General features: G+C 38.6%; 1 protein-coding gene across 3 annotated transcripts in view; it reads left to right on the top strand.

Annotated features, from left to right (window-relative positions):
* Positions 1 to 105: 105 nt before the first annotated feature.
* The window catches only part of LOC143289188 (FERM, ARHGEF and pleckstrin domain-containing protein 2-like), a 132701-nt gene continuing 120745 nt past the window's right edge, over positions 106 to 12061 (top strand). For all 3 annotated transcript variants that reach the window (XM_076598121.1, XM_076598119.1, XM_076598118.1), the window contains exon 1: positions 106 to 203. The gene's annotated coding sequence lies outside the window, so the exon portion shown is untranslated. The remainder of the gene's footprint in view (positions 204 to 12061) is intronic.

Genomic DNA, 12061 nt, shown 5'->3' with positions numbered 1-12061 from the left:
CACGAACGCCGAATTGGGTGCACTCACACAGACACAAAACAAGGTCAGAGAATACAAGAGTTGCTTCCCTTGATTCCTACGCTCTCGTGAATCTGAGAGAATGTGCGACGAAGTGCTGGATAACCTCGCATCTGTCGGTGATTCATGATGGATTAATTCTTTGTGGATTACTGTCATGGTTGGTTTCAGTTTATGTGCACTCGGTAAGTAAAAATGTTATCGGTGACAGTTTGAACTTTTAGTGGAAGGCGTTGTCTAGGAGCAGACAGACCTGTCTGTCCTCACGAAAGAAATCCTGTGAAAAAAAGGCGTTAAGTGTGACGGCGGAGGTATTCGTTGTATCAACTTACAGTCCTTTTGTGTTCTGTGTTATCCCGTGCTATCGTAATGGAGATGTCACTGTATTGTTATTTTTTCTGAGATCACTGTCTCAGAGATGTCGCACAGCACGGCGGTAGAAGGCTGATCATTGTCCAGTGCACAGAGCTGTACGGGGAGGTGGGGGCTGGGGGAGCAACATGGCTGCTCGCTAAACTCGGTAGACTAGACGGCCAAAGCAGCGCCGGTGTCGAAAGGCGAATATTGGTCTGTGTTTTTGTCTGGCCCATTTCTTTAGCATTTGGTGCTGTTTTGGCTTTGACCTACCCATGGCTGACCTGTAGCGGTGACATGACGGTTGTGGTTGGTAGGTTATCGGCAATATCAGGAAGTCCGAGGTGTCGCACCGCCGTTTGATGGGTCGTATTCAGACAATAAAGTCGACCGGACCGTAGAAAATCGGGTTGCCTCACGAAGGCCCAACACAATGTTACAGCGTGTGAGCCATCAAACTCAATTTCTCTGTTGCAATGTTAAATTTATGTTAGATAGATACATTCGCTTTGGGATCAAAAACATTAGTTCTGAAACATGTCGTTTTGTACAGCCTCAGCAGGTCTAGATATAAAATATAAAAAAAAGAAAAGAAAAAAAAATACAAACCTGCCCCAAAGTCAGTGGCCAGTACTTCAAAAAGTGGTAGTTTCTTTGTCCAACACTAATATACAGAACATTTATGTTGTTTGGTACTACCCATTTTCCACTGTTGTGGATTATACTAGATGTTTTTTCTTGTGCATTCGATCTTTTGCCGTGCCTGTGTTAGTTATTGTGTACACATGGTTGGGGTTTGGGCACCAGCTGTTGACCAGAGAGAATGGAAAAATCACTACCATAACCCACCAGGTGCTTTTGGGATTAAAACCCAACACCCTCAGACTAGTCAGATTGAAAGTCTAGTGGTCTTTATCACTTTTAAATCATTGCACTTCATGCCTTAATTTCTTAAGTCGAAAAAACTGCTGCATGTCACATACTCTGGGATACAGTGATCATATCTATATATATCACACTCACAGTATTTGTGTACTTATACATGTGTATTTTATGTGTGTGTTGTGTGTGTGTGTGTGTGTGTGTGTGTGCAGAGTTGAATGCATATGATACTTAAACATTAAATCTTCTTGAACTTGAAGATAAAAAACAAACAACAACAAAAAAGCATGTCAAATCTGCCAATGTGCCATTTACTTTTTTGACTCACTTGTGTAAACAAGTGAGTCTATGTTTTAACCCGGTGTTCGGTTGTCTGTGTGTGTGTGTGTGTGGCTGTGTGTCTGTGTGTCTGTGTGTCCGTGGTAAACTTTAACATTGACATTTTCTCTGCAACTACTTTGTCAGTTGACACCAAATTTGGCATAAAAATAGGAAAAATTCAGTTCTTTCCAGTCATCTTGTTTAAAACAATATTGCGCCTCTGGGATGGGCACAAAAAAATAAAGAATGAAGCCTAATTATATGCAAACTGCATTTACTGTTATATTTATATTTTTTGTATTCTCTAAACTTGGCACTTTGATCTGATATTCTGACCCAACAGCTAGAGCAGTCATTATTATCATTTTTTGTTCAAACAGGAACTTCTTTTGCTAAGCATGGAAGTTTTATTTATTTTGCAAACGTTTTGGTGCAGATAGTAAAAAAGGGAAATTACTCTGTAATGCTAGGGGGAGTTAATTTGCTTTAAACTGATCTTTCTCATCTTAAACATTACATTTTGAAACAAGAGAGGCAAGGCCTTCAAGACTCACTTATGATGCACTTTTTAAAAAACATCCAAGCTTTTTATGTATTGAGTATAATTTCAAAATGTAATGTTTAAGATGAGAAAGATCAGTTTAAAGCAAACTAAGTCCCCCAGCAGAGTAATTTCCCTTGTTTTACTGCCTGCAGCAAAACGTTTGCAATAAACAAAACTTTCATGCTTAGCAAAAGAAGTTCCTGTTTGAACAAAAAATGAAAATAATGACAGATCTTTTGTTGAGTCGAATATCAGATCAAAGTGCCAAGTTTAGAGAATATAAAAAATATAAATATAACAGTAAATGCATTATACTCAATACATAAAAAGCTTGGATTTTTGTAAAAAAGTGTATCACAAGTGAGTCTTGAAGGCTCTGCCTCTCTTGTTTATTTTTTATTACTCACTCGTGTAAACAGTCAAAGTGCGTTTATGTTATAACCCGCTGTTCAGTTGTCTGTGTGTGTGAGTGCATGTATGTGTGTGTCTTTGTGTTTGTGGTTAACTTTAACATTACCATTTTCTCTAGAAATACTTTGTCTGCCAGTACCAAATTTGGCTTAAATATAGTAGGAAAAAATCTGCACAGTCATACCAATAACACTTTAACAGGTTGTACAGCTCCCGAATTTATGCCTAAGATATAGTACCAAAATAACATGATTTAAACAGCGATATCACTTCAGTTAATTACCATTGTTGGTTTATTCCGCTTAAAGAACATGCTCAGAATCATTAAAGGTTTGTCTGAATCATTAAAGGTTTATTTAGTGATGGTCGTTCCAGATTCAGAAAACACAGTTACTCCTTTGCAGCTGCCTGAATGCAGGCAATGTCTGGTAAGAAGACGCTTTCACCTCGGTTTTCTTGTTGGCAATTTGAAGCAAAGAAATACAAATTCTGGATAGAACATATACAGATACACAAACTACATTAATGATGTGTTTACTCCATATGAATATAAAGTGGACACTGAATTAACTAGATTGAACTTTTTTTCTTTTTTTTTTTCTTTTTTTTTTTTAAATACAGTTTCACTGAGTTGTGCAGATCTTGACAAAACATGTTCAGCTGTTGCAAAGCCTGAGGGGATGGCAGCATCTCCTTTACCCCCCCCCCCCACCCCCCCCCCCACCCCCCCCCCCCCCCCCTGCCCCCCAGCCCCCCTCCCCGAATTAAAAGAATTTCTTAAATAATCATCAGTGTGTTTACTTTACTGCATTGTCATGATTGTGCATATGAATGTTTTAAAGTGGATACTGAATTAACTAGAATGAACAGAGAACAAAAATTGAATGGATGGTGTCATAGTTTTTCTGTAAGTGTAATTTAGACAAGCTTGTCAAACATGGATCTCTGCAGATAGGTAGATCTATTAAAAAAATGGACACATATTCATGATATTGCAGTGTGTTGAGGTGATGGGAATGTCTCCTTTACCTCAACTTGAAAGAAATTCTTAAATGCCTGAGATATAGTACCGAAATAACATGATTTAATCAGCAATATCACTTCAGTTAATTACCTTTGTTGGTTTATTCCACTTAAAGAACATGCTCAGATAATGGTTTTTGAACGTTAGCACAGTGTATGTAAAACCACTTGTTAACGTCCATCACTCCATGGTTATGGTTTGAATCTGCTTTGAACTTATTGAAGCCTTTTTAAAAAAACAATTTTATGAGAAGATTTATTCATAATCATAATGAATAGAGAACACGTTTCAGCAAACTAATTTTTATGTCTTTTTGATTTTTTCTTTAAGTGTGTATCACAAGTGAGTCTTGAAGGCGTTGCTTTTCTTGTCCTTTGATATATTTTTATTTTTAAGATTTTCATTCTGTATAGTTTTAACAATACTGTAAATTTCTTTTATTTATTTCCTCTTCTTTAAAAAAAGAAAAAAGAAAAAAGAAGTAATGTACAACTTTGTAACAATTATTTTGTTTAAGTTACACTACAGACTGACAAAATTAATGACATTTGATCTCACTGCTAGTGCTAGTAAACTTGTATCATGTATACTATTGTCATAAACTAAAGTGCACATGTAATGTGCATAGATATAGATTTATGATAGAGTTAGTTATTTTAATTGTCACAGGTCATTTATTCAGATGCAAAACATTCTGTCAATTTTCTCATGTGATTGATAAAAAATTTTATTTTTAAGAAAATTTAGAATAATTCATATTTCATGTGAAGCTGAAATTCTTAAGTTAATGAAGTAATAATGCAATTATTAATTGGATGCTTTGAATGTTTGATTTTGAATATGAATCTGTAGAACTTTTCACTTTTTTTTCTGTCTTTCATTCACACAGTGTCATGCTGTCTCCAAATAGATGATCACTCCATCTAATCTGAAATTCAAACTCTCTCAGTCTCTCACCAAGATTATCTCAGGATTGCTGTTTCTCTCATTTTCTCTCTCAGTCTCTGTCAGTGTCAGTCAGTGTCACACATGAATAAAAAGAAAATCTCTCTCTCTCTCTCTTTCTCTGTGACTCTGAATCTGTGACTCGCAGTGAGTCTCACAGTCTCTCTCTCTCTTTCTGATTTATAAAAAAAGAAGAAAAAAAGCTAATTTCTATTGTAATATATGAAATAAAATATATATACATGTATAATAAATATGTGTGTGTTACTTAACACCGAAACAGCACTGCTGAAGATTGTAAATGACATTCTCTGTGGTTTTGACAAAGACAAAATTTCAGTTCTTGCTCTTTTAGGTCTTACTGCAGCATTTGATACAGTTGATGATACACTTCTCATTGAAAGACTAAAACATTCTGTTGGCACTCACGATCTTGCTCTTTCCTGGTTTCAGTCTAACAATGAATCAAACTCAGACTGTCTGTGCAAATGGCAATTATCCTGTTATGATTTGATATCCCACAGGGATCAGTCCTTGGCCCTATTCTGTTTGTTCTGTATGCTGCCCCACTGTCAGATGTTATAAACAGCCTCTGCAGTCTGTGTCTCGCATGAGAGCTTAGCTGACGACACTCAACTCTACCAGTCTGGCCTCTATTGCTGAAACTAGTGAAAGTGATAAACTGATGACAGGAATGCAAAAGTGTATAACAGACTTGAAGTCTTGGATGACCTTCAACAGTTTCAGTTTCAGTTTCAGTAGCTCAAGGAGGCGTCACTGCGTTCGGACAAATCCATATACGCTACACCACATCTGCCAAGCAGATGCCTGACCAGCAGCGTAATCCAACGCTGCTTAGTCAGGCCTTGAGAAGAAAAAAACAACAACAAAAAAAACAAAAAAACAACAACAAAAAACAAAAAAACTACAGCTAAATGATGAAAAGACTGAACTGTTGCTTGCTTGCCCCAAGAAAAGTATGAACCACCCATCTCTCCCTCATTCTCTTCTGGTTAACACTAACAGCGCTGTCATTCCTGTCTCCCAGTCAGTGCAGAGGCTCGGTGTCTGTCTTGACAATAGTCTGTCATTTTAGCAACACATTTCAAACATTTGCAAATCAGCTTATCTTGATTGGCAAAGAATTAGTTCTATTTGTCATTACCTGTCTATGGAAGCAACCAAAACGTTAGTTTGTGGTTTTGTTTTGTCTAGGATTGATTACTGCAATTCTGATCTTGCCGGCATTTCCAAAACTTCACTGGATAAACTTCAGAGAGTTCAGAACAATACTGCTTGATTTATTTTCAGATCCTCCAAATTTGAACATGTTACTCCTCTCTTCAACTCTCTTCAGTGTCTACCAGTTTCAAAAAGAATTGAATACAAGCTTTCTGCTCTGACGTTTTCTGCCCTCTCAAGCTCTGGTCCTTGCTACCTCTCTGACCTCCTTCAGGTGTACATTCCAACTCGTCACCTTCGTTCTGTTTCTGATACTAGGCTCTTAAAAACCCCTATGGCAAAGAAGAAACAACAGGGTCAAAGGTCTTTTTCTTTCCAGGTTCTGTCATCGCTGAACAAACTACCAGAAAATGTGTGCCATTCTGTCTTGCTGAAATCTTTCAAGTCTGCTCTGAAAACATCTTTTGCAACAGCAATAACAGCAGTTGTTTTTGTTTCTTGTTTTTCAGTTTCCCTGTTCTGGTTTTGGGTGCATGCTTTGTTGTGGAGAGGCTGTTTACTATGTGTGTGTGGCAGGATGCTGGTTAGCGTCTGTGCGTTTGTGTGTATGTGCGTGTCTAAGTGCGTGTTGCAGGGATGTGGTGTTTTCTGGAGGGCACCATGGGTGGGTGGGTGGTTTCCAATGTTCAGTTGCGTGAGTGTTTTCTGGCACATGCTTCCGTGTGTGGGTGGTGGGGGAGGTGCGGGTGGAGAGGAGTATTGATGGGGAGTCAGGGAGTGAGGAATGAAATGTGAAGCACTTGAGTTTGAGCAGTATTTCTGGAGAAACGCACTATATAAATGTCCATTATTATTATAACTTATATCATGTATGCAACAAAATTGGGTTATAAGTGTGCTATTTGTACTAAATATATATATGAATAAACTATTCCATTATATCCTCTCTCTTAGTCTTACTCTGAGCCTCTCACACTCACAGTCTCTGGGAAGTGAACGCCAATCATTGGAACAGTTTAACCTTTGCTTTTTGCCAAGGCTAGTCTGCTGCTTGCACTTTTTCTCTGTTGATAAGTGCAGTGTGATGTTTCACACAGCTGTGTCAAAGCGTGTGATGTTACTTGTGTGCAGTGGAATACTACTAGAGACATGTACATGTATACATGTGTAGAAGAAGTACAGATTCGCCAGTCATGTGCTGGAAGTGTAGTGTGATTGTCTGTGAGAATGACAGTGTACCAGATTCTGTGTATTTAGCCTTGTGCTGTGGTGAGTAAATAAGTGTGCTGAAATCCTGGCAGAAAGTTTCACCTTTCTCTGTCTTACAGTTAACACACACACATGCACACATGCATGCATACACGCACATGCATGCACGCACACACATACACACATTTTATTAAGATATGTTGTATTTATAATGATTAAAATGATAATGATAATCACATGCACTAACACACATGCTCACATGTGCACACACACACACACACACACACGCATTAATAAGATGAGTAACACACACATAATGTATGTGTACATGATACATCACATTCATGTATACATGTGTACATGTGTACAAACTTGCATACTCAGTCGAGATTCACAGTGAGTATGCAGTTTGTAAGTTTACATGTATGCTGACATGGAATGAACATGTATTATGTGTATATACAAGACACAGACTAACACTAACAGACTGATTTAATTATATTTATAAAGAGCTTGCAGAGTGGTTTATTCAATCAAGAATGCAACAGAACCAGTGTGGCTCTTAAAATTTGGTGGCTGGTTGCCTTGAGCTATATTGATAGATCTATGAGTATGACTGTATTTTTATGCAATACATATAATACATATTTGATAAAACATATGATGTACACATCATGACAACTGACGTTTTTAAAGGTATTGTATTGTATTAATTACTTTTTGTCACTACATACATAAATTTCCCTTTGTGAAATCTGTGCTGCTGTCCCCAGGGAGAGTACATTGCTACAGTGCAGTGCCACCCTTTCTGTTTGTGCTTGCCACTGCCAGTGAAGTTTTGTTTTTGTAATTATATTCTCCTCCTTCTTATTCATTTGTGGGCATTTACGTGTATGGCTGTTTTTACCCCCATCATGTAGGCAGTCACTGTGCTCATATTTATACATGTGTTTTCAGGGATGTGCTTGCTGGATATATACACACACACACACACACACACACACACACACACACACACACACACACACATATATATATATATATATATATACATATATATTTTTTATATATATATATATATATATATGTATGTATGTATTCATATTTATATATACATGTTCTTTGTTTTCATTACCCACTGAATGCTGACATGGATTACTGGATGTTTTACATGCATATTTGATGTTCTACATGTGCACATGTATGTACCCATGTATACACACCAAGAGGGTTCAGGCACTAGCAGGCCTGAACATGTGTTGACCTGGGAAATGGGAAATATCTCTGACACCCTTTACCCACCAGGCATTGTAACCAGGATTCAGACTGGGACTGTCACATAGTAACTTAACTAGTTTAACCATTTGGCAGTTGGCTGTTGTGCCCATCGTCGTTTTTGCATCAAACTAAAAGTGGATTTTTGTCCTGAATTTTGTCTGGGACAACTGTTTTGTTGCTATTGGTTGTTTTATTGTATGCTTTAAGTACATGCTAGACATGTGACCTCAGTTTATTATATCAGCCAAGTAGTGTCCAGACCACCACTAATGTTCTTGTGGATGGGAAGAAAAACCTCATGAATGTGGGATTTGAACCAGTGTATGCTCAGATTCTCTCACTTCCAAGGTGGACACATTACCACCAGGCCACCACTCCACCACAATAATTTATAGTTTTAAGTGGGTCTTAAATCCCCTCTACCTGTACATATCAACTAATCTCAAATATTAAAACAAAAAGATGAATGGAAATGGTGCAGCTCTGGATAGTGAGATGTCTGTCACTGTGTTACTGTTAGTGTTACATTTGATAATGATATTAACGATAATGATAATTAATAATAATAATCATAAGTTTGACATAAGTAAGTTTGACATAAGGGTAAAATAGATAATAATGGAAATTTATGTAGTGTCTACCTATGCTCAAGGTGCTTCACAATATCTGCAAAAGGTAATTTACCATTACCACAGAAACAGTAAATAATATGGTATGGTATTTAACACACACAAAAAAAGCAGTTAACAACAAAAACAACCACACACATTGACATACACATGTAGACACACAGACACACAGTGACAAACACACAGACACACACGCACAGACACACATACACACACACTCACTGACACATAGGTACATAAAACTACTAAAAGGGCGTGGTTTAACTTGAAACTGTAATTTGATACTACACATAATTTTATTTGTTAAAATGTGGTACAAATGTAAACAAATGAAACTAAAGTGCATCATATTTGACATTGATTGACATACCAATGTATCACATTTTAATTTGAAAATGGAGGATTTTACAGGACTGCAGATATGCTGTATTTTACTTATAGAATTATTTTCATAACTTGCATCCCAGAGAAAGGAAAAAAAGAGGAAGGCTAAGGGAAGAATGCAGTGAACCCAGACACAGATCTGGATCTCTCTCTCTCTCTCTCTCTCTCTCTCTCTCTCTATCTCTCTCTCTCTCTCTGTCTCTATCACTCACACACACACATGAACACAATACAAATAAATAATAATTAATATATATATATATATATTAATTATTATTTATTTGTATTGTGTTCACACACACACACTCTCTCTCTTCTTTCTCTCTGACTGTCTGAATCTCTCTTTCTCTGTCGAGCTACAAACTTGTAAAGTATAGTGAATACCAACCTTCAGTTATCTAAACACAGAATCAATATAGGTGGGATGGAATGTATTCAGAAAATAACTGTGATAAATTATTTGCATGCAGCTGCTCTGTCATTCTGTGCACTTTCTGATCATCATTTACATGTTTGAATGGATACGTGTGTCAATGTCTTTCCATTTCTACCTCTCCCCACCTACACCCTACACATAATTCCACTCACAAAATGATGATTTCTGTGGTATGATTTCACCCAGTTTGAAGGCAGCCCCTCTCCCATGGCTACCAAAGAAAAGAAAAGAAAAAAAAAAAACCCGGAAAAAGAACCCCCCACCCCCCAAAAAAAACAACCACTAAAAACAAACCCTGACAGCCCAAGCAACAGGAAGAACTTTGAAGTACTGAGGCAGATGATTCTAGAGCTGACTGTAAATTGCCCACAACTGTGTGGTGACATTTATGAATGAATTGATGCCTGTGACGACCATGCCCAAGGATAGACAGCTGATTGATCCCCAGCTTCATGCAAAGTTCAAACCAAACGACCTTTTTCACTGGATGACATTGTCTGGGGGAAGAACAACAATTATATCATTTACTGATTTTGGAGGAAAGGATTCTTTAAATTGGGACAGCATTCATCTTTCTTTCTTTCCTTCTTTCTTCCTGTACATTAATGTGGGTTGTTCACATGTGTTGTTCTTCAAAATTTGAAGTAATTTATAAACGTTCTGTGTATGTGTTATATAAATTCAGGCCAAATAAATTCAACCACTTAAATTGCTCCTGAGAGTAGCAGATTGTGGACACACCCAGTCAGCTACTGCTTTTGTTCCGTTTGTTGTCTTTGAGTTTGAGACTTCCATTGATGATAATGTACCGTCACCTGTGCACAGGTGTGCACTGCAAACATGACTCAGCAGATTGCAGAGCAAGTCTATGACCAGTATGAGTATAAAGTTCTAGGGTTGAGCATAATTGTTGTATAAAAGTTTGCACAAGTTTGTTAATGTTATTCTTAGAATCTAAAAGTTTAACTATTTATTGTTAATACAGTAAATTAACACGACAGTAAATTACAGCAGGTCTTCAGCTTGAAGTAAGGTGGGTTTCTTTATATGACACTTGACAGTTGACAAGTTATTTAAACTTAAATCTTCAAAAGGTAAATACTTTAATAGTTACTAAGTTAGATTACAAACGTTAGTTTATGCTATGAACAGAATATTTTGGGTGTTCCAGTTCTTTCTTGTTGAGAATATCTTTCATTAAACTTTACAAGTTTAGCACTAGTACTAGTTAATGATAAAAGATGAGGATCACTTAGAATAATTTGCTATCGTTATGATTAACTTAAAAATCTAACAATGTGATTTAGGAGTAGCCAAGTAACTAACATAATTTGAGCCAAGTTGAGGCCCTGGAAGATTGTAATGTTCATCAACAGTTTGAATCAGGTGTGGGTATGTTTTGACTTATACTGTATTCATAGATCTGTCTATCTGTTGACTATGAGTCCCCCCTCCCCCCGCATCCCTCCAAATCTGATCATCCCTGTTGACTGGACCTTGAGTGGTGGTGCTCCCTGTTGACTGGACGTTGAGTGGTGGTGCCCCCTGTTGACTGGACGTTGAGTGGTGGTGCTCCCTGTTGACTGGACCTTGAGTGGTGGTGCCCCCTGTTGACTGGACCTTGAGTGGTGGTGTCCCCTGTTGACTGGACCTTGAGTGGTGGTGTTCCCTGGTGACTGGACCTTGAGTGGTAGTGCTCCATGTTGACTGGACCTTGAGTGGTGGTGTTCCCTTGTGACTGGACATTGAGTGGTGGTGCTCCCTGTCCCTGTTGACTGGACGTTGAGTGGTGGTGCTCCCTGTTGTTGGACCTTGAGTGGCGGTGCTCCCTGTTGACTGGACATTGAGTGGTGGTGCTCCCTGTTGACTGGACCTTGTTGGGTGGTGGTGCTCCCTGTTGACTGGACCTTGTTGGGTGGTGTTCCCTTGTGACTGGGCCTTGAGTGATGGTGCTCCCTGTCCCTGTTGACTGGATGTTGAGTGGCGGTGCTCCCTGTTGACTGGACCTTGAGTGGTGGTGTTCCCTTGTGATTGGACGTTGAGTGGTGGTGCTCCATGTTGACTGGACCTTGAGTGTTGACTGGACCTTGAGTGGTGGTGCTCCCTGTTGACTGGACCTTGAGTGGTGGTGCTCCATGTTGACTGGACCTCGAGTGTTGACTGGACGTTGAGTGGTGGTGTTCCCTGTTGACTGGACGTTGAGTGGTAGTGCTCCATGTTGACTGGACGTTGAGTGGTGGTGTTCCCTTGTGACTGGACCTTAAGTGGTGGTGCTCCCTGTCCCTGTTGACTGGATGTTGAGTGGTGGTGTTCCCTGTTGACTGGACCTTGAGTGGTGGTGCTCCCTGTTGACTGGACCTTGAGTGATGGTGCTCCCTGTTGACTGGACCTTGAGTGGTGGTGCTCCCTGTCCCTGTTGACTGGACCTTGAGTGATGGTGCTCC

The sequence above is a fragment of the Babylonia areolata genome, chromosome 13, assembly GCF_041734735.1.
Source record: "Babylonia areolata isolate BAREFJ2019XMU chromosome 13, ASM4173473v1, whole genome shotgun sequence".
Taxonomy (NCBI): Eukaryota; Metazoa; Mollusca; class Gastropoda; order Neogastropoda; family Buccinidae; genus Babylonia; species Babylonia areolata.
Note: the sequence above shows the minus strand (reverse complement) of the source record. Positions and strands in the feature narration are given on the sequence as shown.